Here is a 27,682-nt window from a genome sequence, read left to right as displayed (position 1 = left end):
AAATGACATCATCAGTGCTAAGCCAAAAATGTATAGGAGTTGTTGTGAAGTTCTCTCCTATTATGTTTAACCCATCAACAAGACTGATTGACTAGGACTAAGATATTTACTTCTCTCCTCTTCCTTTTCTAGTGCTGCCATCCTGGTCCAAGTTATTGCTATTTATTTCTATTGCTATTTCTCTCTGGACATTAGTAGTAAGTTCTTAAACTATCTCTCAGCTTTCACTTAGCCTGACAATCTACTCTCCTGACAGGGATCAGAGTATGATCTTTCCAAAGTCCAGTCAGCTAATGTGAATCCTCTGGATGGTTAATACCATTCAGTGGTTTCTCATCCATCCTTGGAGTAAAACTCAGAGGTCATATCTTTACTTGAAATGCATCATGTAATCTATATTCTAACAGATTAATTTTCTCCTTCTAATATGGGCTTCTTTTTTTTTAAGATTTTATTTATTTTATTCATGAGAGATAGATACACAGAGAGAGAGAGAGAGAGGCAGAGACATAGGCCGAGGGAGAAGCAGGCTCCCTGCAAAGAGCCTGACGTGGTACTTGATCCCATATCCTAAGATCATGCCCTGAGCCAAAGGCAGACACTCAACTGCTGAGACACCCAGGTGTCCCTCAGATATGAGCTTCTTTCTTAACACACAATGAGTAAGCTAAAATGGCCACTTCTATTCTCAGAGGAAAGAAAATATTTGTTAAAATGGAAATGTTTTTTAATTTAAATAATGTCATTTAATTCTACATTTAATCTTGCTTTATAAATAATATCTTCAGGTACTTTTGAAAGATACATAGAAATATGTGGTTTCAATTACATTTAGATGAACTCTATGTTTATTGCTTAATCTGTGGTAAGTATTTTACTAGAATTAGGTTTGGACCTACAGCTATTAATTATCACTTGATAAAGGTGTTAAAGTTTTCATTTAAGGCCAAAAATTGACAGCAATTTATTGAATGCTTGCAGTGAGCCCAAATACATACATATAGTAAATTGGAAGAATATATATTTCTCCCTGACTTGTAAAAGTGTCTCCTTTTTCCATTTTGTTATTTAGTGCCTCCAAATTAAGGAACATTGTGAAAAGATAAAACTACCCCAAAGTAAAGATGTGAAAGAACACACAAAAAATAAAAAAGTTATCAACATTTTTAGAGCTGAAAAAATGCATAATTTAAAAGTTATACCTTTTGCTTGTCGTACTGATAATTATAAATGTTAATACCTATTGTTTTATTTTACTTTATTTTAATTCCAGTAAAGTTAACATACAGTGTTATGTTAGATTTAGAATATAATATAGTGTTTGAACAGTTCTGTACGATACCTGGTGCTCATCACAAGTGCGCTCCTTTATCAACATCACCTTTTTCACCCATCCCCCCATCCTCCTCCCCTCTGGTAACATTCAGTTTGTTCTCTATAGTTAAGAGTCTGTTTCTTGGTTTGTCTTTCTCAGTCTTTTTATCCCTTTGCTTATTTTTTTTCTTAATTCGACCTATGAGTGAAATCATATGGTATTTGTTTTTTTCTGTCTGACTTATTTCACTTAGCATTATACTCTCTAGCTCCCAATGTTGCAAATGGCAAGATTTCATTCTTTTTATAGCTGAGTAATATTCCATTGTGTGTGTGTGTGTGTGTGTGTGTATATACCATATCTTTATCTATTCATCTATTAACCAAAGTTGGGGTTGCTCCTATAACTTGGCTATTGTGAATAATACTATTATAAATACAGAGGTGCATGTGTCCTTTTGAGTTAGTGTTTTTGTAATTTGGGGTAAATACCCTGTAGTGTGATTATTAGACCTTAGGGTAGTTTTATTTTTAATATTTTAAAAAATTATTTACTTATTTATTTATTTATTTATTTGAGAGAGCACGAGGGGAGGAGCAGAGGGAGAGGGACAAGGAAACTGCACTGAGCCAGAAGCTGACAAAGGTCTTAATCCTAGGACTCTGAGATTGTGATCCGAGCCAAAACCAAGAGTCATTTGATTGACTGAACCTCTCAGATGCCCCTCTGTTTTTAACTTTTTGAGGGACTTTCATACTGTTTTCAACAGTGGTTGTACGAGTTTGCTTTTAATACATATTGTTAATAAAAGTATGGAAAACACAATAACCTAGATTTGGTGTACTTCTACATTGTGCTTGTACTTGCACAACCATATTGGAGAGCTATTTGACAAGAATCATTTTGCTATCCAAATGTTCTTACCTTTAAATATAGTTCCTTAACTTAATAAAATAATCAGATGCGTACAAGAAATTTATATGTAAAGATGTTCATTATATCATTATTTATAAGAATGAAATCCAAAAAATCTGAAAGGTAATCTAAAAATTTAGAGAATTGAATAAATAAATTATGTTATATTTATATGCTGAAATACTGTACAACTATCTAAAATCATGATTTAGAAAAATATACTATGACATTAGCTAATCTTCAGGATATATAATCAAAGCAGTTTAAATGAGTATGATTTTATGAGAAACACACATAAAAAGATCTCTTACCTGTTATCTCAATCAATAATGCAGAATCAATATTCTTATAATTCCATAAAATTATATGCACACTAGCACATATGTGCTCTGTAATCAGCTATTATCTATGTCAATAGAACACAACAACAAAATAAAACACATTTAAATTAGGCTTACAAAATTGTAAATTGAGCCTTTCATCAAGGGGTGCTTTGAGGTATATGGGAGATGTTAAGGCTAAAGATAAAGAATTCCTTAATTTCAAGAGCACTGATAGTGTCATACTGAATATGACATTAGTATTCATTCTGTGAGGGGCTCAATTTGGGAAAATCAACCAGATTCATGTGTTAAGGGAAATATTACTGTTGTACTTATGAATCCCTATTTTGTACCATAAAAATATTATGTGTTAGATTTTAATAATTTAATGTACACTAAAAGATTCATTAAAATAATCTTTAAAATAATCCATTCTTGTAAAGGGAATCAGAGTAAAAACTATTGTAGACTCCAGATTCTCAGCACTTTCTTACCATCTTTTCTATAACTATAATATCTTCACTCTTAGAAAGGAACTTGTACATTTGTCATATCGTTTAACTAATATAAAAATTGTTTTCTTTCTATGCACTCAGTAAGTCATATTCTATTCTTTTCTTCACTGTTTCTTTTTCAGAGCCAGAATTATGGTTACCATCAGCTACATAGGAACGCCAACTAAGAAAACCTAAGTCAAATGCTTTTTAGCCCCCTTAATGTCTTCAGGAATGTTCTATGAAAAGACCTCATATCAGAGCCAAGAGAAATTGGAAGGAGTTGCTACTGCCTCAAAATTCGCTTAAATAAACACTTTCATATAGGGTATTATACAATGTGTACAGGTATTAGCTATCCTAATGAACATTTGTTTAACACAAAGCATTTGCTTTATCGTAACAACTAAAATCCCAAAATGCAATCTAAATAATAATGAACACATACACATACTCACATATATGCTTTCAGCTTGCTTGAATATGGGTAAGAGACTCTAGAAAATTGTACTAGTTAGATCTATCACAAACAATTGCAAAGGACTCTGGATTCCAGTTTAGACTGTGTCTTTGAAGGTCTGCTTCAACTTTTTATTTTTTTATTTAAAATTTTTTTTTAGCTTTAACTTTTCTAACATTCATCATTCCAGCATTTCCTTGTGCTCAGAAGGTAATCAGTCAATTGTAGAGCTATCTTGTAGGTCTTCACATTTTCATGTCCTTATCCATGGTCCTCCTATTTTAATAAATGGTATTTAAAATTAGTCCACTTCATTCAGTGGAGCTTATAGCTCTGTTAAAACAGAGAAAACTTTCTTCATATTTGTATGCCTAGAATCAAGCAAAGTATCTGACACATAATAGATTGTAGATATAATGAGTATTAAAAGGAATGAATACAATGATATTGATATTTTGAAAATGTTACAGAAAAATCAAAATTATAGAATTTCAATAGTGATGTCCCAAACAATGTTTCCTATTTACTTTTGAGAGTAATTCAGGTTTAATATAAAGTCTTCATGAAACTTATTTTTAAAATAATATAAGAAATAGTCTAATATTATGAAGAATATTACTAAGATTATAAAGACTTCTAGAAATTATAGGATACATTCACATATTCACTGAAAGTGGATAGAATAAAAGAAATTGATTATGTGAGCTCTGCTTCAGTTTGCATACTGCAAAAAGGCAGTAAATTGACAAAAATACCCATTTTATATGTCTAAGAATATATAGATTGCTGAAGGAAGTTAATTAGTATTTTGACCTATATGGAATGTAGGGATTTTAAAAAGCAGATGCATGTTTCTATTGCTATCCTAGCTCAAGAATGGAATGGATTGCATAGCAAGAAAGAATATGTGGGCATGAATGTAGAGATGGGGTTTATGTGGGTATATACACATGGAGGAATGTGTGAGCATGTGTGTGTGTGTGAACATATGTACTCCTAGTATTGGAAATGCATCAGGACAACATTCTGAACTTAATTCTAAGATAAAAAAATAATAATAATGCAATGAATATGATTACTTACCTTTGTGAATACATTTGGGAGAATGGAAAAAAAAATGTTTGCTCACACTTAAGCTTTAACAATTCAAACCTTCCCTGTTCCCTAGGTAATATGGTGTTTTTGCTTATTTGTGAGCATGTGGCCTTCTTTTCTAGAAGACAACCCAAACAAACAGATCTGTATGCAATCTGTTGCAGGCATTTAAATATAAATAGAAGAACTTTTTAAAAGTCTATCCTATATTTTTTCTCTTTTTAAGATTTTATTATTTATTCATGAGAGACACAGAGAGGCAAAGACATAGGCAGAGGGAGAAGCAGGCTCCATGCAGGGAGCCCGACATGGGACTCCATCCCGGGTCTCCAGAATCACGCCTTAGATGTGTAGCTACTTTCTACTCAACTTTCATTGGGGTGTAATTTAGAGGACTACTATGTGGGCAACTAAAAAGCTATGCAGATGTGGAAATTTCTCTCAATCATTAACAGTGAAATATAAGCCACAATTAATGTCTATCATCAAATTAGGAGATAATGTTAGTTTTCACACTTGAGTTCTCAGCTTAATGCTTTAACTATCCTTATTAGGGGCTCTTAGCACATCAAAAGAGAGATCAGCAAAACAAATGATTAGCTCTCTGGTCAATTTGCTAGGCTCTAATGATAGTTTAACTTGGTAGCAGTGCATTTCTAATAAATGTAATCCCCATTTATTTAATGAACCTAATTTTAGCATAAATACAAAGTATGAATTACATAATGTATATTAAAATTTGCTGCTTATACTCTTTATACTCACAAATTCCCATAGGTACATATAGATATATGTTATTTTCAATTGCGTAAAAATTGTAAAAAGGATTACTTTATAATTCAAGCTAAATTGCCAAATTTGATATTTTGATTCCCAAATCCTCTTTTTGGCAAGCTTTTATCAGTCTAGCAAAAGGAAGTAAAGTATATGTCCTCTTTTAAAAGCCTTATAAAAGCTTATTCCCTGGATTTTCTTTCGGCCTCCAAGAAAACATAAAGGGAAAGGTTCAAGTCTATTGCTTACAAATGCCTAGAGAGGTCTTTGAATGAATACAATTAACTTTTATTTTTCCTAATTGGTGTATGCCATGTTTAACCAACAGAAATTCCATCTTTCTACACAGAAGAGAAGCCTCTCTTATCTTACAGGTAGGGTTTTATTTAAGCCAGTAAATTGTACATAATATTATACAATGAATTTCCTTTCCAGTTAATTTGTCTATTCTAATTGGTTTGATAGGGGAACTAACTCATTTAACACTTCAGGCAGATGCTTAGAATGTCTTTGGGGAATTGACCACTTCATTGCAGTTAAAAAGTGTATTATTTAGAGGCGTAAATGGATACCAGATCTCTTTTTATGTTCTGGACCTTCCTACTAAATTGTAGTAGGCCACACTCCCACTGTTAGCCTTAATAGGATTAGTTTGGATATTAACAAAAGAACAATTAACACCTCCTGATATGATCACAGATGGTATCAAAGAGTAAGTGGAACTCAATTTTACAGGAACATTCATCTAAGGTTTTTAATGGGAGTGCCATTGCAAAAATGGCTGCAGAATTCAGGGACAGTATTCTATGTAATTATTAGTGATACAGTATCGAAATTGGTATGAAATTAGAAGTCTTTCTCTGGCCTGCTTAATTCTAAGGACGGGGGCTTCTATTTGATGGTCTATCAGCTAATACTAGTTCTGTGACTCTGAGTATGTTTAATTGCTTTGAGTATCGAATTTGTTTACCTGGAAAAATGAAACAATAATAGCCCTCCAGGTTCTGTGATTTTGTGAGGATTAAATGAGATAATCCAGGTAAAGGGCATAATCCTGTTTCTACATCTAAATGTGAGTCCTTATTGTCCTAATTTTTATATAATCTAATAATTTATAGACTACAGGGAAGCTATAAAAGTTTGAACTTAGTCAAAAATACTTTTTATTTTTGATGGGTACCATCTGCCCAATTTCCAAAGAATGCTTATTATTTTAGTCATGAAGTGACAGTAAATTTTATTACATGCCTTTTCAACTTTGGAAGAGTTATTTTTCCCTCTTCTATTAGTGTAATATACTTCACTAACAGATTTGACATCTTGGAATAATAGTTAAGTATCCTTTAAATATACTGCCATTTCATTTTGCTAATGGTTTCTTTGCTTCAGTTTTCAAATGATATTAGTTTCTTGTGATTATAGTATCTTTGTTTTTGTTTTAGGGTCTTGTTAGCATTTCAGAATAAGATGGGGAAAAAAGGGGGCTTTCCTATATTCTGAATCATTTAAATAGCTGTTAAGTTATGATTCCTTGAAATTTATAAAATTTCACACTTGTGTTTGTAAGAAAAGGGCAGGGAGTGGAAGGGGAAAATGACTGACTCTTTCCATTTTTCTTTGGTTATTTATATATTCAATTATAAGTCTACTTTGGTAGTTTTTTTGTTTGTTTGTTTTTTTAGGAAAAGCCCAGACATATAAGAATTCTAGAAGATCCAAAGAAGTACGAGAACAAAATAAATCTTTAAGTTTTACAAAGGAATTTCACATGTATTTACTAGTATTACATCTTTTTAGATCATTCAAACAAATTTCACACTGAACATGAATCAGGAGACAAAAATTTAGACAATTCAGACAAGAAACAGAAATTTAGACAATTTAGATTCACATTCAAATGACCTCATACTTACTTAAGAGAGAAAGAAAGAAAGAAAAAGAAGGAAAGAAAGAAAGAAGAAAAGGAAAAGAAGAGGAAAGAAAAGAAAAACAGAAAACAGCAAATCTTGGTGAAGCTGTAGAGAGATTGGAACATTTGTGCACTGTTGGTGGGAATGTAAGATGTTGCAACCCCTGTGGTTGATGATTCCCTAAAAAGTTAAAAATTGAATTACCATATGATCCAGAAATTCCACTTCTGGGAATATACCTGAAAGAATTAAAAGCAGGGCCTCAGAGAGATATTTGTAACTTCCTGTTCATGGCAGCATTATTCATAATAGCCAAGAGGTGGAAGCAACCCAAGTGACCATCAACAGATGAACAGATAAATGTGCGTATACATAATACATAGCCATAAAAAAGGAAGAGAATTCTATATATATATATATATATATATATATATATATATATATATGCTATATATATATATACACACACATCAAGATGAAACTTGAGGGCACTATGCTAAGTGAAATAAGCCAGTCACAAAAGAACAAATACTGTAGGATTCTACCTATATGAATTTCCTAGAGTATGAATTCATAAAATTCATAGACACAGAAGGTATAATGGTAGTTACCAAAGACTAGAGGTGGGAGAAAATGAGGAATCATGGTTTAATGGGTATAAAGTTTCAGTTTTGCAAGATAAAGAGGGTTCTAGAAACAGATGGTGGTTAGCTGTACAATATATTAATATATTATACAGTATATTATATATTAATATACTTAATACTGCTGAACTGTATACATAAAAATGGTTAAGATACACATTTTACCACAAGTCAATTTTTTTTCCAAATCAAATGGCAAGTAAGTGACAGAGCTAAGCCAAAAAGACCCTCCAGATCTAGATGCATTTGAACAGTTCTTGAGCACTCTAAGGCTAATGGAGCATTTTCTGCCCTATCTAGCTCCTAAAATAGATTTTCTGTGATATTTTTGTCTTTCTACTTTTATATATTGAAAAAAAAAGAAAAGAAAAGCACATAAAAGTTGAAACATAAGGCCCTAGGGCGATACCTAATAATTTTCTTTCCGAAATAGGTTTTCATACTCTTAGAAAGTCCTCCTCCAGGGAGCCTTTTTAACTTTCCTAATATTTCACTATATGTACCAACATGTCGCCTTCGACAAACCCACTTCATCCTAGTCTTACTTCCTTCATACTTCTCATCACTCCATATTCTAAGTATCTGCTTATTTTCTCTTTCTTTCTAGAACGGGATCATCTGGAGAATAGTCAATAAAAGATTAAAGACCAAGGTTATATCCTCTATTTCTACTCTTATGACATGGATTTCAGTTATTTTGTGTTTTTTTCTTTTCTACTGGTTCTTACATTTCTGTAAACATGCAGCCCAGTTACTGCATCTCTGAGGTCTTATTCTGTGAAGAATGCTATTCTAGATTCCAGGGAGATAGTAATATAAAACCTAGAAAATAAATAAATTAAAGGCCAAAATCTTCATTGACCTCATGAAATAGAGAAGATAAACAATAAACAAGATAAGGAAATGCAATTTGTATTTTGTTGCATGTGTGATAAAAGGAAAATAAAGCAGGAAATGGGATATAAGGGATCTGTGTACATAGGAAATTTTAGGTAAGGTTACACAGAGAATATGGCTTTTAATCAGAGACCTAGTGAAAGGGAGAGTATTATTTTTCTAGAGCTTCCAAAACAAAATACCACAGATTCGTACCTTAAACAACAAAGGATTATTTTTTTACAGTTCTGGAGCATCTAAGATCAAGGGGTTATCAGGTTTGATTTCTCCTGAGTATTTTCTCCTTGGCTTGCAGATGGCCAGCTTCTTGCTGTGTCCTCACAAGGTCTTCTCTCTGTGTATGCATGTTACACATATTCCTAGTGTCTCTTACTCTACTTTTAAGGACATCAGTCATATTAAATTAGGGCCCAATCCTAATGGCCTCTAAAAAAAAAACCCTCTGAAAATTGTAATCAGTTCTTTCTTTAATGATATATTCTCTGAATATGGTTATATTTTGAGGTACTGGAGATTGGGATGTAAACATATACATTTTTGGAGGACACAATTCAGCTCATAACAGAGAGGGAATAAGTCGTATAACTAACAGGAGTAGAGCATTGCAGAGAACAAGTGCTAAGGTCCTGAAGTAAGAACATGTTTGACAGTGTTCTGGCAACATCAAAGAGGCCAGTGCAACTGGGACAAAGAAGAGAGATATAGCAGATGACGCCAAGGAAGAAAGCAGAGTCAGATCTTGCATAACACTGTAAAACCTACCTTTTCTTTTATTTTGAGAATAGTAGAATACCATAATGGGTTTGAGACAGGGAAATATGTTTGGACATTATGATCATCTAGGACCTCCCTGATTGCTGTGTTGACAATGGACTAAGATGGATGGAAGGGATACAGAAGCTTTTGTAATAATCAAGATAGAATATAATGGTGGCTTACTATACAGTTGCAGCATTGAAAGAGGTAAAGGTGATCAGGTTCTGGAGTTTTGTAAATTTTTTTAAGGTCAAGCTAGTAAGATTTACTGGCAGGCTGTATCTGTGGAATGGCAAAAAGAGAAGAATTATGGATGCCTAGCTACTGGAAGAATATAGTTACCTCTGACCTAGAAGGAGGAATATAGGTAAAGCAGGTTTGAGAGAAATAGAAGAGGATATCACTATTCACTATTTTCTAGTAAAGTAGATAAGTAGGTATAGTAGTAGGCAACTGCATATATTTACATCTAGCCTAGTGAAAAGACAAAGAGTTCAATAAATAATAGCTGTAGATTATAACTATGGTGATGTTATAACAATGGTGAATAGAAGAAAGAAGAGGGAAAAGAGAGGAAAAAGAAGAGATTATTGTGTTACCTTGCAAAGCTCTCAAAAGACTTGGTGGAAATTACCAAAATCATGATAGTCTTAGTACTAGGTAGTCTGTTAAAACAAGAAAAAAAGACATGGTATAGTACTTGTGTTCTGAGAATTTGCAGTTTATGTCAAGGTGAGGCCTACAGGTGTTTGATCTTTTCCCCTCCTACCATGCCACACGTGGGTGAGGGAGCAAAAGAAGATGTGTTCTTGAGTAACTGTTGGCCTTTTGATGAGTTAACAGTATTATATCAAATGTGTTTCTTGTCTTGCATCCATCAATAAAGCTAATTGCAAGTCATATTTTATTAAAACCCATTTGTATCTATGATCTGGTAGTCAATTTCTAACTACATTTGTGCTGTTTCAGTAAAATGGGGACACAGTACACTCTTTTGGAAATCAAGATCTGTAAATTCCAGTGCTCATAGGAATCAGGCAGAACATAAATGAGAAAATATTTAATAAAAATATTTAATAAAACAACTGAAAACAACCACAGAGAATGACTGTGGCAGGCTGCATAATGCCCTCCAGCTTCCACCATGTGATCTAGTTAGAGATCTTGAGATAGGGAGATTCTCCTGGATTATCTAGGGTGAACCTGGATAATCAAAAAAGATAATCAAAAAGTCCTCTTAAATGGAAGCAAGGGAAGCCAAAGACAGAGAAGATGATTTCACAAAGGAACCAGAGGTTGGAGTATGTGCTTTGAAGATGGAGAAAAGAGCCATGTGTCAAAGAATGCAGGTGGCCTTTTGAAGCTGAGAGTGGCAAGGAAACAGATTATCCTAAAGAAAGAAGGAACAGAAGGAGCACAGACTTCCTCCAGAAGGAACACAGCCCTGCCAACACTTTGATTTTAAACTTCTGACCTCCAGAATGATAAGAGAATAAATTTATGTTGCTTTAAGCCACTACCCTTTCACAAAGCCATCATGATCAATTTTTTAACTGAAATTCAACTTTAAAAATAACCACACACAAGAATGGCCAAGGATTGAGCATTCAGGGTCAATTCAGACTGAAGACTTCCAGTTTTCAAGTGCTATTAAGCTGTGATTTCTGGAAAATATTTTGCTTGCCATTTTACTTTACTAAAGAATTGTAATAAAAAAACATGTCAAGCGTATATGATTTTACATGCCATATATAAATGGTATGAAAAATAATTTTCCCCAATAATGATGCTAATTAATTACTTTTAGGAAAATTAAAAAAATAGAAGAAGCAGTGGGTCAATTCTTTGTTCACTCATCATTGGTTTCCAGCACTGCAAATTTAAGTCTAATTTTAAGAGGCAGAGTTCTTAATCAGTTACGATAAAATATGTTAGTTCAGTTTTCACAATTAATCATTGGATATGATTTCTTTGATTTTCAATATGAAATTTGCTTCCACAAATTATAATCAGTGTAAATGGAGAGAACCTTACCAAAAGAGATTTACATCGCTCTAAGTAATTTTTAATGATATGCATATAGAACCATAGCTGAAATTTGAAATAAATACTTAAGTCAAAATATTATTTAATCAATAAAATTATTCAGAAAACCAGTCAATCTGCTAACACATGGCAGTGTATGGCTAGCATTCCCTACAGTTCAGAGGAAAAGAAAGATAAAATGATATGGAAAACTAAGAATTCTTAAGAATTTGTAAGGTTCATCTTTCAAATCTCCAGTAAAATCTTTCAAATTAAGGAATGCTATATTTAATATTTAATCCATTTGTCCGATAATTTTAGAGGTCGCTCTAATTAAGATAATGCCTAATGCATAATATATATTGGATCAGAAATATAAACCAATTACAATCAGAACTAAAAATAAACTAACTCTTAGGTCAGATTAAGAATTAATTATGGGGGAACCTCTGTTTTTGGCCAAAATGGAGTAGCAGAGACCAGATTTACTATCTTGCCAAACTAAGAAACAAACAATAAAATTCAACAGACAAAATCTATGAAGCAGTAGTTTTTAAGATATTGGATATCATATAGTAAGAAGAGCGATCATGGAGGGATGAGAGCTAAATCTTCAAAGGGTATTGTTTCATGAGAGGGTCCTGAGAGAAGAGCTGGAAGAGAGAGAACTCCAGAGATCTACAGAGGGAACCCTGAGTGGTTAGTAGAGTATTGATGAACACGTTTGTGAAGCTATTATATGGGCAAAGACAGAAACCACCTGAAAGGATTAATAGAAAGAATACTTGGAACACACACAAATCTGGGAATAGTTTGTGTTCTACCAACCAGACTAGAAAAACTCATAATTTGCAAGGCATAGAGTATCAGAAGGTTTTGCCTTAGTAAGGAGGAATAACTAGTCTTAGATTAAAAATGGCTCTTGTCTTATCAAATGAATTCTTAAAGGAAGTCTCAAATGATGAAACTGTTTCCACATAACTGTGTCCTAGACAAGGTTAAAAATATAAAGGAATACAAAAATATATTGACCAAAAAATGCCATCAAGTTTCTGGCATTTGGCAAAAAAGTAACCTACATACAAAAGGCATTCAAAAGGAAGATATGCCCCATAATGAAGAGAAAAATCAATAAATGGAAATTGACCCAGGCCTGATACAGATAACATACTTAGCAGGCAAAGACTTTAAAACAATAGTCACAATTGAGTTCCTATGTTCAAACATTAAATAGAGTAGGAAAGATATTAAGAGACCCAAATCAGACTTTGGGAGATGAAAACTGAAATATTGGAGTTGAAAAAATACATGGGATGACATTGATAGCAGATTAAACATTGCAGAGGTAAAGATCAATGAACTTGAAGTTAGCAAGAGAAGCAATCCGTAATAAAAAAAAGAGAAAAAATAATCTAAAAAAAAAAGAGAAAAAAAATCTGTGAACTATGGGACAATTGCAGGTGACTTATCCAAGTAGAAGCATGAAGAAAACTACTATATGGCATGGTATAATCAAATTGGTCAAAACCATTGATAAAGAGAAAAATCTTAAAAGAAGCCAGTAGTTGGGGGGAGAAATATTACCTATAGAATAACAAAAGTATGGATGACAGAAATATCTTTATAGTACTAAAGAAAAAAAAGCAGCTTAGAATGATTTACTGAGCAAAAATATATTTAATAATGAAAGTTATATACTTTTTCAGACATACAAAACCTGAAATAATTCATCACCAACACATGTACTCTGTAAGAATTATTAAAGGAAATGATATAAAGTAGAAATATGGATCTATAGGAAGGCACGGTAAGCATTTCAAGATACAAAATTGAACACTTCATGAGAAAACTGTTTCCAGTATATGAATGCTGCAGTATTTGCTTCAAACTCAGTAAACTAGGTCAGGCTCTTTCAGGTGTTCAGTATTTTTGTCTGAATCACCGTGTACTCCATTTTGCATCTTCTTTCAGTTTAAATGAAGTTTACTATTCACCTGTTGGTTGTTCATACTTGATTTTCTTTTCCCTATCTTAAAGCCTCTAAAAGCTTATTTATGTATATTTGTCTGTATCCCACGTGATATGCATTCCCTCTATACTTTTTACAATATCAGCCTGACTGTAGACTTTGCCTGAGTACTCAGAAAGTACTCCACTTGACTTTGTAAGCTTAGTAAGACTAAGACACATATTATTTCTTAGATAAAGGAGTTAGTGGATGCTCTGTTCTCTAAAAGTGAAACTATTTCTGGATAGAGAATTGAGAACATAGAAAACAGATAAAATAGCTAATAAGGGCTATATAGATATGACCTTGTATAAGCTGTCTTTTTCCTGCCCCTTTGATCCCATCTGTCTTCTTGAATACCTATTATATTTTCATAAAAACCTGCAGTTAACTCATATGGCTAATAATTGACGTGTGACTTTAGATAATCACCATACTATGATTAGTCCCAGGACATGTTTCTGATTACTTGCTATCAGGTCAGGCAGAAATATGGATTTTCCTACAATCTCCAACTCAGAACACCTTACTGGATCCACTTAAACACAGCTTGAAGGAACTATGGTGAGATTTTAAGACAGTCAATATTGGACTTTGAACCACATCATCCAATGGCTGTGCCAAAGATAATGCTGATTACATGGTCACAGACTGCCTTTTTTTTTTTCTGGCATCAATATTTATAGAATAAATGTATATGAGCAGATACCATAAAGTTTGATGTTTTCAACCAGACCATACTGTTCTACCACGAAAGAATACAGTTTCTAGACTCATTAAGCTTAGGTAGCAAGATTGTATGGCCCAGTCTCTTATATTTGAATATGAGGGCATATGTGTTCTTTCTCAGACCTTAATCTGAATAAGGCTTTCTCCATATTTCAGCTCCAGGAAAGTTAGAAAGCATGCAGTCTGATCCCATGTGGTCTGATCCCAGGTCAGCAAACACATTAGCAAGATTCTCAAGATAGACCAATTCTTGTGCCTTTTGAGCAAGTGGATTCAGGTTCAATGATGGACCCAGAACCTATGGAAATCTTGAATGGGTAAACCTGTTTCCAGGAACACCTCTCTCTCTCTCTCTCTTTTTTTCTCTCTGTCTCTCTTCTCTCTCTCTCTCTCTCTCTCTCTCTCTCTCACACACACACACACACACACACACACACAGCTACCATTGATGATTCAGTTTAAACCAATTTGGAGGCATTATTTTCAGTACTATGTGTTCCCCCTGCAACTGTTATTTTTTTCTCTTGATTTTTTACTTCATATTTGTTCAAATCAGAATGTAAACAAGGTCTGTATATTGTAAGAAATTTGTTGATAGGTCTCTCAAGTTTCTCTCTTTTTTTTTCAATTCAGTAGTTTTTAGTATATTCAGAGTTCTGCAATTATCACTATAATCAGTTTTATATTTTCATCACTTGGAAAGGAAACCCTGTACTCATTAGCAGTTACTCCTCATTTGCTTCCCATTGTATCAGCCCTAGTCAACCAGAAATCTACTCTGTCTTTATAGATTTGCCTAACTCTAGGAATTTCATATAAATGGAATCATGCAATATGTGGTCTTTTGTCATTTGTTTTCACTTAGCATATTTTCAAGGTTAGTTCATGTTGCAGTAATTATAGTACTTTGATCTTGTTGTAGCTAAATAATACTACATTTAATGGATATATCACATTTTGTTTATCCATTTATCAGTTGGTAAACATTTGGAATGTTTCTAGTTTTTGGCTATTGTGAATAATGTTACTATAAATATTAACGTACACATTTTTATGTAGACATATATTTTCATTTTTCTTGGGACTATACCTAGTAGTAGGATAGCCAAACCATATGGTAACTCTGTATTTAGACTTTTGAATACCTGCCAGACTGTTTTTCAAAGTGGTGGCACTTTATATTCCTACCAACAGCATATGAGGCTTCCATTTTCTCCACAATCTTGCCAGTGTTTTTTTATTACCTGTCTTTTTGACTAGAACCATCTTAGAGTGTGAAAAATGGTATCTCATTGTGGTTTCGATTTGCATTTCTCTGATGACTAATGATATTGAGCTGCTTTTCATGCTTTGTGGCATTCATGTATCTTTTTTTAAAAAGGTTTATTTAGATCTTCTGCCCATTTCTTAGCTGAATTATTTATTATTGAATTATAAGTGTCCTTTATATATTCTGACAATAGTCTTTTATCAGATAGGTGATTTGAAAATGTATTCAATTCTGTATAATGTCCTTTGAAGTACAAAAGCTTTAATTTTGATAACATTCAATTTATCTATATTTTCTCCTATAACCTGTGCTTTTTACATCATATACCTAAGGACACTTCACTTAATACAAGATCATAAAGATTTACTCTTATATTTTCTTATGATTGTTTTACATTTTTTACTCTTATTTTTTTGGTCTAGGATCTGTTTTGAACTAATTTTTGTGTATGGTATTACTTTTATTGACTGAAAACATCTGATCTCACCATTAAATGGACAATGGTGCCTTCAATACAGCCTTCAGCCTACCCAGTGCTACTCTGAATGTTGGACTAACCCATCTTTCATGTGGAAACAGGAGTGTCTTCTGTATGCCTTCCTTGTTAACACTGGAAATTACCTGGTTTCTGCCTAAAATGTCCATCAAGTCCCTCTTTTTACCAGGTTCAGTAAAATGGCTCATTCCACACAGGAATTTTGCTTTCTTCTATTTTCCACTCATAATAATTCCACATGTACCTGAATGTACTCCATAAATCATATCCTGCAGATACCAGTCCCTTTATATAGTAAATCAGGGATAAGTTATCAACATAGAAAACACCTGGACTTGGTAGTCTCAGGTCACCACTGATAATGCAAATTCCTTTGTTATAAAACAAAGTTGTCAAGGATTATTTTCTTTTAATTTTTGTATTTTTTTCACAGTTTTCCGTGTTTTTTAAAAGATACACTTCTGACTTTGAGGTTCCTGGGTGGTTCAGTCAATTAAGTGTCCAATTCTTGGTTTTGGCACAGGTGGTGCTCTGGAGATCTTGGGATCCAGTCCCACCTAGGGCTCTGTGCTCAGTGAAGAGTCTGCTTGAGACTCTCTCCCTCACCCTCTGTCCCTTCCTACCACGCTCTCTCTTGCTCTCTCAAATAAATAATCATTAAAAAAAGAAATAAAGTATACACTACTGACTTTGACCCAGAGTGGTCATGAATAGAGGGAAAAGTAAGAATGATGATTTAAAACCACTTTCTGTAATGATAGTTCCTTGAAGATTAGATTCTATGGCATCTTTCTAAAAATTATAATGTTAACTGTAATTAATCTTATAACAGATTTTATACTACACTCTTAAACAGACCTTTACTAATATCAAACCTAGTGCAATAGGTGCTACTAAATGAAGAGTCTGAACTATAGCCAGCATAATTACTATATACATAAGACAGCATGATAAAGTGTACATAAGATTTATGATGCTTTTCCCGTCCTTATAAAATACTCATATACAAAATAAAGTCATATTGGTTCCAAACAATACATAAAATGATATGGTCATTGCCCATTAAAATATCAAAATAATTAATCAATCAATTAATTAATTAATTAAGATTTTATCCATTTATTCATGAAAGACACAGAGAGAGGCAGAGACATAGAGGGAGAAGCAGGCTCTTCGCAGGGAGATAGATGCAGGACTCCAACTGAGAACCCAGAATCATGCCCTGAGCTGAAGGCAGACACTCAACCACTGAGCCACCTAGGTGTCCTTTAAATTTATTTTTTATCTCAAGTGGTGGAGGTGGAGGTGAGGATATGGGCAGGAAAGATATACAATGGAATTTAGGAATATGAGGCGAGGTAAAATGCTTTTCTTACCTTTCTTATTTATAACATGGAGAAAATGCCACAGATGTAGGGCATATATTATATACATATAAATAAAAGATTATTTGGGGTATAAAAATAATATGTGTAAAAACTTGGTAGTGCCATTCAAAAGCAGGCTGTCATTAATGCTATTATTAAACCAAGTAATGTTATTAAACAAGAAAATAAGTAGACTCTTGGTTAAGAAGAGTTAGTAAATTTTTCCTGATCATGAATCAGGTTCTCTAGTGCTAATTCACCTCATTTACCCATGTTTAAATATTAGTCATGCAAATTCTGTTTAATACACAAAAGTAGAATATAGCAAGTTCCTTCCATTCATACAAACCAAGAGGCCTGTAAGTGATCGATTTATTTAATAAATGCTAGTCCTACCATAGAGGGCTTAGCACAGACTCTTCATATATGATTTTTTAAAAATGCATTCGAAGCTATTAAAATATTGAGATATCATCCACAAAATGACCCTAGGCCAAAAGAATTAAAGTGTATATGGTTTGGTATCTCAGAGAGGGAGATCAAAAACAAAACTACATCAGAAAAGGAGAGACTATAGTGTTTATACGGTTTAAGCATCTATAAGAAAACTGACACAAGTTTTATTTATTTATTCATTTACTTGTTAGTGATATTTATGTTTTAAAAATATCATAACATAAAAATTTTTAAATAAATTTTCCATGTTCCAGTATCCCGTGTTTATTTAAGATTGCTACATATTCTCTTAAATCTATCATTTTGACTTTACTGAAACACATCTCTTTTTCCTCTTGAATTTCTTTAAGTCACACTGTGGGCTGTTAAAATCTCTCTCTAATTCTCTGGACAGAGCATGCTAATATGGAGTCGGAGTTTTCCAAAGGAGCCATCATGATCTATTGACTCGATGATCCATTAATGATACCTGAATGCTCACAGCAGAGGCCACCTCAGCTTATTGCTGTTTAAGGCTGGCCCACTGAGGATGCAGGTGCATTGTAAGCACCCAAGTCAGCCATTAAGGTCATTTTTATTAGTGGGGGGTTCTGCTTACAAAACAGGGCTCCAGGGTATGATTCAGTCTAGGTGAAACCCTGACAACTCAGAAGAGTCACACTGTTAGGGACCAGTCACATCTTGTTATGATAATGAAAGTAAGAAAAGTAATACTCTGTTTTCACTTTCACAGACTCCTATACCCTATTATGTAAAAATTTAGGAACAGTGGTTTCCCATTCTATACCTTCATTTCTCCCTTCTAGTAGTAATGAGGTTTTGTTTTGTTTTGTTTGTTTTGTTTTTAGTAATGAGTTTTAAAGTAAATCAGCACTCCATCTCTTCTTGGTGAACTAAGATTAATTCTTTTGGAAACACCACATTTAGTTTGCTGGAAAAAAGTCCAGTGAGCAGACATAACTCTAAGAAAGTCTAATAGACTGGCAATACAAACATTGGTAATGAAAGATAAACATCCTTAAACTTAACTTAGGGAGTACCCCTAGGTGAGCTGAGCCCCACATGGGGCATCTAACCTACATACTCTTTTTGCTCCAGGCAACCTCATAAGATGTAAAATAAACAGTCTTCTATTGTTTGACATTGAGAGACTTCTTTTAAACTTTATCCTCAACTTGTGCGTTTCATTTTAGTTAATGGGATAATAATACGCATTCAAGCCATTTTAATTCTACCTGAAATTTTATTTGCCTAATTGGTCCTAGAACAAACTAGAAACTACTGGAAAAGCACACCAATACATTAAAAAAAAAAAAAAAAAAATATGGTTTGTCATATGAGTAATAGTAATCCTTCTACCTTAATGGATATTAGGGAATAATACATTGTAATTGAGTAAAGACATCTATTACAAAGGAGTTGTAACATAATACTATATTGAGGGAGGAAAAAAAAAACAAATTTGAACAAATGTCCTTCACAGAACAATTCAGTTTTATAAAATCAGAGAAAAAGCACAATGTTGAAAGTGCTTGTAGTACACACATCTTCATTTTTGGTTTGACATAAACTGTTAACTGAGCTGACATATTTGTCCAATATCATTAAAGAAATTGATTACTGATTAATTGTTAATATTTTCATTCATAGAAGAAGAACTCCTTGGTGATCAGAACAAAATACTTTTAAAAGATTTTATTTATTTTATTTATTTATTTATTCATGAGAGACAGAGAGAGAGAGGCAGAGACACAGGCAGAAGGAGAAGCAGGCTCCGTTCAGGGAGCCCAACATGGGACTCAATCCTGGGACTTCAGGATCACGCCCTGGGCTGAAGGCAGGCACTAAACCACTGAGCCACCCGGGCTGCCCATATTTCATCCTTGAATGGACAACTTTATGCAAGGATAAGCTGAAAACTTTCCGACTCACATGGTGCTTCCAGATGACATTATTTGAAGTAGGATTTTATTATGCCACTCAAAACTCTTCTCTAGTTTCTTGATGAAATAGCAAATACAAATAATACAAAATAATACAAATGTTCAGTAGCCTCAATTTAGAACGTTCCATGATCTGGTCTTGATATAACTGTAGACGTCACTTGTTATTCTTATGCCCTGACAACCAAAACTGCAGTATGGCAAAAATGTCCTCAATCTATCTCCACTTAACCTACCTCTATTTAATTAGTTTACCAGATTCATCTATACTCTTCATTCACTTTCTAAAATATATGCCTGATATTTGTCACATGTTCCTCACACACAGGGAGTAAGCTAATTGCTATTTGGACCTCCATTTCATCAACCAGTTGAACAATATGGTTATTGAGAGAGGATTGTGGCCAAGCCTATTTATACAGGTGGCTATTGTTATAATCATAAACAATTAATTATTAATATAAATTAATAATTGATAACTGTAAGTTGAAAATAACTTTTTCCCTATGAAAATTAAGTCCCATACTTTGGAAATAATAATACATGTCTCCAAAAGTATTGCTGTCAAATTGGTTGTGCCAAGGTAGCTCTAAAATATTGGGAGAAAGTCACAGAAAACTAGAAAGATTCTGCATTATAGTTCTAGTCAAATATCTTTAGGTTTCACTTGTGACATTTTGAAGAAATTGAAAATGTAATTTTAAGGTCACATATCTTGCGTGTGGTTTATGCAAAGAAGATGACAAATTTATAGGAAGACATGTAATGGTGTATTAATGATGATAATTCTTTGGGAAAGAAATTATGGATCATGCAGACATCATATGTGTAGTGACAGAAATAGATATCTAAATATGATGCAGAGGACGTTGTACCAAATCCAGAACTTTTTAAAAAATAAACATGCTTCTTTTTATTATGAACATTTTCAAACTTTTATTTTTCATTGGACTATAATTGACATTTGGAAAAATACATATCATAAGCTTGATGAATTTTCATAAACTGTACACATCTGTGTAATCAGAGCATCCTGAGAACTCAAGCAGATCCCCCATACTTCCTTCCAGACACTGCTCCTCATCCTGAAATAATAACCACTTCCTTTAACAGCATAAATTAGCTTTGCCTCTTTTTGGAATATATATATATATATATATATATATATATATATATATATATATATATAAAATGTAGGTCATCCAATGTTGTGGCAGCAGACTATTGTGTCATCCTAGAACAGATACTGAGTGGATTTAGTGAGAAAAAAAGGCTTTTCCTTGATCTTTTTTATACAGTTGACTTTTGAATAGTATAATTTTGAACTGCACAGGTCGATTTATATGTGGATTTTTTATATAAATACAGTACTGTAAATTTATTTTCTATTTCTTTTATTTTTCTTAATAACATTTGTTTTTCTAGCTTACTTTACTGTAAGAATACAGTTTTTAACATATAAAAATATGTGTTAATAGACCTTTTATGTTTTTTTCTAAGGCTTCCTGTGAGTAGAATGTATTAGCAGTTAAGTTTTGGGGGAGTCAAAAGTTATATGTGGATTTTCAACTGCACGGGGAGCTTGGTGTCTCTAACCTCAGCATGTTCAGGATCAAATATATTTATCAATTTTGCATTTTATCACTCAATTCCCTCTACTTGAACTGTTTGGCTCTTTTTTTTAACCCATATATATTGTAAAAATATAATCTCTTTAAAATTATATGCATGACCTTAATATAAAAACAAAATGAGCATGTGGTAAATCTTTATTTAACTTATTAATAAGAGAACTGACAAGATGATGAAGCTAATTTGAAGAGCATTTGAGGAACCAAATAAACATAGGCTGGAAAGGAAAAAGTTAGAATAAGATTGCTAATTTGGAACTATCCTCCAGGATAAAAAAGCTCCAGGTTAACATGCAACTTCAGAATTTGGTCCCTAAATAGTAGTACATTGAACAAAGTTGTATCCTCCTAGAAAATGAAATAATAAATAATCATTGAATGTCCTGTTGAACAGTTCCCCAGGATAACACTAACGGAACACAGATGTCATTTCTCCTTATTTCTTATCCATCCATTATGGTCAATTTACATCTCACTTCCACTCTGGTCTTTATGATCACTCAGCTGGAAGTCCAAGGAGCTAGGCCAAGGGTCACTGGGAGTACATGGAATATGCTCAACATGAATTGGGTGAGTGAATAATTGTATTCTGTCACTCTAAAGGCATATCAATCCTTGAGCAGAAATGGCTAATTAAGAACATAATTAAATTTTAAATCATAGCTGAAGAAATTGTACTGTAGAAGAGAGATAAATTAGAATACATCATGGTGCAGTTAGCAGGTTTGTGTTCTTAAAATGAATAAATATGCAGTGGGAAATAATTGATTTATAAAGTACTCTGCTTTTTCAATTTCCCTTTTCCTGTTTCATCTTTTTGCCCTTCCTTTTGACTCTGTGTGATTGAAACATTCCCTTTGTAAATTTTCTCTTCATTTTTGTATTGTTTAGCAAAACTACAGGAACCATCTATCTCAAGTTTCACTTTAGTCATTTTTCTTTCCTTATCAGACTTAGAAAAGGTTGTGTTAAATCATGTTAAATCATGGGCTTTTATGGTCACTAGTCGCCTCTCTGGTTCTGTGACCCTCCATGCTATTTTTCTTATTGACCACTGTCAAGTGCTTGCTATTCATCTCATTGGACTCATTGGAATTTTATTCTTTCCCTCTTAGTGTCAAAAACATTCTCCTGCAAAACTTTGTTAAACATTAATATTTTCTCTTTAGCGTTTCTAAAATTACTCCAAGAAATCCTATCATTTGCAGAAAATGTTTTTAATACCCCAATGAGTATAGTTTAATCAAACATTGTCTTTCTTCTTTTCTCAACTTCTTCTAAATAACTGACAAAAAAAATCTTGCTGAGATGGTTCTGACTTATGTATACTTTTGTTCACACTTGCTTTTCTTATTTTTCATACCTTCAGCTGGAGTTCATAATGTAAGGTAAAAGATGAGATGATTTAGTGGTCCCTGGCTGTCACATTGGCCACAGAACCTACTTAAAAATAAAAAATAAATAAAATAAATAAATAAAAAAAGATGAGATGATGTAGTGTAAAACTTACTTTTTTCCTCTGAAACTCTAAAAGTACAAAGACTAATTGATAAAAATCTGAAATTACATTTTTGTGAAAATTTAGGAGAACAGTTTGGTGAGAGCCCAAATCCTCACCTTGTAGCTGTATGTGACTGAATTAAAATTAAAATTTAAATAAACAACATGCAGAATTCAGCTCATCAATCACACTAGCCACATTTCAAGTGCTCAGTAGCCACATATGGCTACCATGCTAAAGTGTAAATATAGAAAATTTCCGTCATTACTGAAACTTCTATTGGACAGTGCTGACCCAAAGTATGCAGTAGCTGTTCAATGCAAATGTGCACACTAGTGACCTCAGTTATATTTTTAGGTAAAGTGCTTCTTGCTTTTTACAGAATTTTACTGAGTTCACTAGGGACTAGTACTATCAAATGGGCTTATAAATGAGTTGGAAGAGACAGAACCCAATGAAATCTTCAAGTGTGCAGATGAAACTAAGTTCTTCTGGGAGTAGAAATGCCAAATTGAAAAACTGTGCCTGAAGGCTTTATGAGGGGTCAGATATGCATCAGAGGAACTTCTCTCTAAGCAAGTATAAATGTGATAAATATAGTTAGGGGTGATTTCATCATTATAGGATCATAGATTCTGTTTTCCTGGTAAACAACTGACCAATATTGGTTTCATTATGTAGCTAATGTGCTTTATTCTCTAAAATAACAAAATTTGGTTATAGCTCAAAATAGTAAAAATAAACTTGCGCAAGTAAATGACGAAGAAAGTATTTCCTATATGTATATAACATTTAATGCTATGTATCTGTGAAAGGAAAAACTTCACAGAGGTGATATTTTAACTTGTCTTATTAGTTTAGCTGTAATTTTCCAAGTAGAATTGGAGGAAAAGGAAATCCTTTTAGAGGAATCAACATAAGCAAAAAGACAGAAGCATGAAAGAGAACAGTGTGTTGAGAGGCAAATAGTTCTTTGTGGTTGAAGCAAAAGTCTATGATGTAATGATTTAATTTTAGAAATGAGCAACAAGCCTTATTATATAAGTTCTAGGTAATATGCTTATCTAAGATGAATAAAAATAATCATTAAAAGGAATTCTTTAAGCAGTAGAATATATAATTAGTATTTTAGAAAGATAACTCTAGCATTAAGAAAGATCAGTGTTGGGATCCCTGGGTGGCCCAGTGGTTTAGTGCCTGCCTTCCGCCCAGGGCGTGATCCTGGAGTCCCGGGATCGAGTACCACATCAGGCTCCCTACATGGAGCCTGCTTCTCCCTCTGTCTGGGTCTCTGCTTCTCTCTCTCTCTCTGTATCTCTCATGAATAAATAAATAAAATCTTAAAAAAAAAAAAAAAGGAAAGAAAGATCAGTGTTCTCAAGAGGGGTGCTTTTACCTCCTAGGAGACAACTGACAATGTCTAGAGATCACTTTGGTTGTCACCAGGTTGGGAAGTGGCTACTACCGTCTTATAGTAGGGGGAAGAGGAGTGTTCCTAAATATCCTATAATGTACATATAGCCCCCACCACAAATATCCAGCCTCAAATGTTGATGGGGCCCACACTGAGAAACTCTGATATAGATGATGAATTGAAAAGATACTTAAAATAATAAAATCATTTAGGATGCTTATACTGTAGTACCTTATGGGATGAAGTTACACAAATTTGTTCATTATTCTTAAGTTTGGGAAGAGAGTATTATTGACAAGGTGACTACAGAGTTAATTAAATGTTCTAAATAAAAACTAAAAAATTTGCTGCCTCTTTTATATGTTTGGTGTAACTTACAGAATGATATACCCCAAATGTAATATAAATTGAAAACAAAATTCAAAAAGAATATACTGTGGCACTGTAAGTAAAATTACTAGAAAAAGACCAGTACTGACACATCTGGATTTTGTTTTGATTATAAAGAAAAAATAAGGAAAATCTTATACTTTTCTAGAAGAAATATAGACTTACATAAAAATACATAAGATGTTCAGCATTAGAATTCTCCTCTATAACATTAAATTTTGTTAGAATTTGATGGGGAAATGGTGTAACATAATTTTGTTCCAAAGCAAAGTGTTTTATATGGGCAAAGATGATAGAAATACTTCCAAATTTTTGCAAGACACTAAATATATATGAACAACATATCCTCATTGAAAAGGTTACTTAAAGATGATAAACAGTAAATGATAAAACTTACAGAACTTAATAGGTTACCTTAATATGATATCCTGTGCTTTATATAGGATCTTTTTTTGGTTTGATCACTTCAGATAATAATGGTTCCCATTCTGTTGGAGCACTTTCTAAAATGGCTAAGATATTGTCTAGATGAGTCATTGCCTGCTATAATTGATTTGCAAAGTTGTAGGTATGTTATTTCTATAATCTTGTCCCCATGACTGAGGAGTTCCTTAGAGAAATATGGTAGCATTTATAATTATAAATAGGCAATATGCTTTTATATGCTTTTATATGTTTAAAAACAATTCCATTAAATAGTCTGAGTCTCTGGATTTTATTTAATAATGAGAGGCAAATAAAACAAATCATCTTCTTTCAAGTTTTTTATTTAATAACTCCTTTTCCTCTCTGGAAGCAGGAATTTTTATCCTTGTGAAAGACTCAAGAAAAGTTATGAAAATAGTGATAATGAATGAAAATGCTTAAATATGATCTGGAAGATAAAGGGTGGTGTTTAAAAATATGTGAAAATGCCACTGGTATATGTTATGTATTTTTAAAACCTGAATTATTTCTTACCAATTTGGAATACTGTATGGGATTTGATGGAGATTTTAACATGTATGTTCTGGAATTTTTAGTTGTTTTATATAAATGATTAAAGTTATTTTGAAGTAGAAGAATTACATATGTTAACTTGAAAAAAAAAAACATCTACATCTTATGTGCATTAAGTCAAGAAGACAGAAGATTCCCTAGGTTTATCAAACAGTTATTTTATTTTTTATAGTTAGATGTTCTGAGGAAACATCTAACTATAGATGATTAGCTAACTATAGATTGATTATTGCTTGCTTGTTTGTTTTAATGGCTAAAAGAAATATTTAGAATACTCACTTTCACTTTTTGCAGGCTAATATTACCCGGGCTAATATTACCCCAGCTATGCTTGACAAAGTCACTGGTATTTCCTGGTCTGAAGTAGATCAAGAACTTGTTTTTAAAAAGTTTGTATTAAAGTACAATATGTGTAACAGAAAATAAGCACCTCAATAATTTTAACCAACTGAATATCCTTGGCTGTTGCACCCAGATAAAGAAACAGATCATTTCTGATACCGCATTAGGGTCTTCTTCTGCTTCCCCCAAGATAATATATTATCTTAACTTCTTACAGATTACTTTTATCTGTTTTCATTTTATATAAAAGAGGTAATATAATATATGCACTTTTATGCTTGACTACTTTAGCTCAATATTGTATTTGCATGATTCATTCATATTGTTGCATGTAGTTATAGACAGTCATCATTATTGCTGTATAATACCCCCATTATGTAAATATACCTCAATTCATCCTTCTATTGTTAATGAAGAGTTGATTAATATCCAGGTTTTGGCTACCACAAATAGTATGCTATGACAATCTTATTACATGTGTCTTGTACACATTTGTGTGCAAATATTTTGTAAATATTTCTGCAACTTTTGTAAACATTTGTACACATTTATGATGAGCATATACCTAGAAATGGAATTTCTGGACCATAGAGATGGCAAATGTTCAGCCTCAATAGAAACAGCCAACTAGATTCCCAAAGAGGTTATACCAAGTTTACACTTCCAGAAGCTGTGTTTGAGAATTCTGGTTGTTCTACATCCTCATCAATACTTGGTATTTTCTTTTTCTTTTTTTTTTTTTTCATGATTTTATTTTGGGATCCCTGGGTGGCTCAGCAGTTTGGCGCCTGCCTTCAGCCCAGGGCGCGATCCTAGAGTCCCAGGATCAAGTCCCACATCGGGCTCCCGGCATGGAGCCTGCTTCTCCCTCTGCCTGTGTCTCTGCCTCTCTGTCTCTCTCTCTCTCTCTGTCTATCATAAGAAAGAAAAGAAAGAAAAGAAGAAAGAGAAAGAAAGAAAGAGAAAGAAAGAAAGAAAGAAAGAAAGAAAGAAAGAAAGAAAGAAAAAAGAAAGAAAGAAGAAAGAAAGAAAGAAAGAAAGAAAGAAAGAAAGAAAGAAAGAAAGAAAGAAAAGAAAAAAGGAAAGAAAGAAAGGAAAGAAAGAAAGAAAGAAAAGAAAAGAAAAGAAAAGAAAAGAAAGAAAGAAAAGAAAAGAAAAGAAAGAAAAGAAAAGAAAAGAAAAGAAAAGAAAAGAAAAGATTTTATTTTATTTTTAAGTAATCTCTACACTCAGCGTGGGGCTCAAACTCACAACCCTAGATCAATAGTTGCATGCTCTATCTGAGCCAGTGAGGTGCTCTATTTCTGTATTTTCTAAATGGCTTACTTAGGTGATTATTGAGAGTATTTCAGTATGGTGTTTAGTTTCTATTTCTCTGATGGATTTTCATGTTTATTGTCCATTTGTATATGCTCAAAGAGAGGTTTTTAATGCAGAGGAATGTTTTCAAAAGTGAGGCAGCTAAAGTAGTTGGGCATGCCATGGGGTTGAACTTTACCTCAAGGGTTAATAATGTTTGTAGAGGTCA

The 27,682-nt window shown here is 33.0% G+C and overlaps 1 long non-coding RNA gene across 1 annotated transcript in view; it reads left to right on the top strand.

Annotated features, from left to right (window-relative positions):
• LOC111095562 overlaps positions 1-27,682 on the top strand; it is an 88,008-nt gene that overhangs the window by 38,971 nt on the left and 21,355 nt on the right. Inside the window, exons 3-4 of the long non-coding RNA XR_005358288.1 lie at positions 3,191-3,717; positions 5,705-5,750. This is a non-coding gene — a long non-coding RNA (uncharacterized LOC111095562). The remainder of the gene's footprint in view (positions 1-3,190; positions 3,718-5,704; positions 5,751-27,682) is intronic.

This window comes from Canis lupus, chromosome 4 (genome assembly GCF_011100685.1).
Source record: "Canis lupus familiaris isolate Mischka breed German Shepherd chromosome 4, alternate assembly UU_Cfam_GSD_1.0, whole genome shotgun sequence".
NCBI lineage: Eukaryota > Metazoa > Chordata > Mammalia > Carnivora > Canidae > Canis > Canis lupus.
This window is presented reverse-complemented; position numbering and strand designations above follow the sequence as displayed.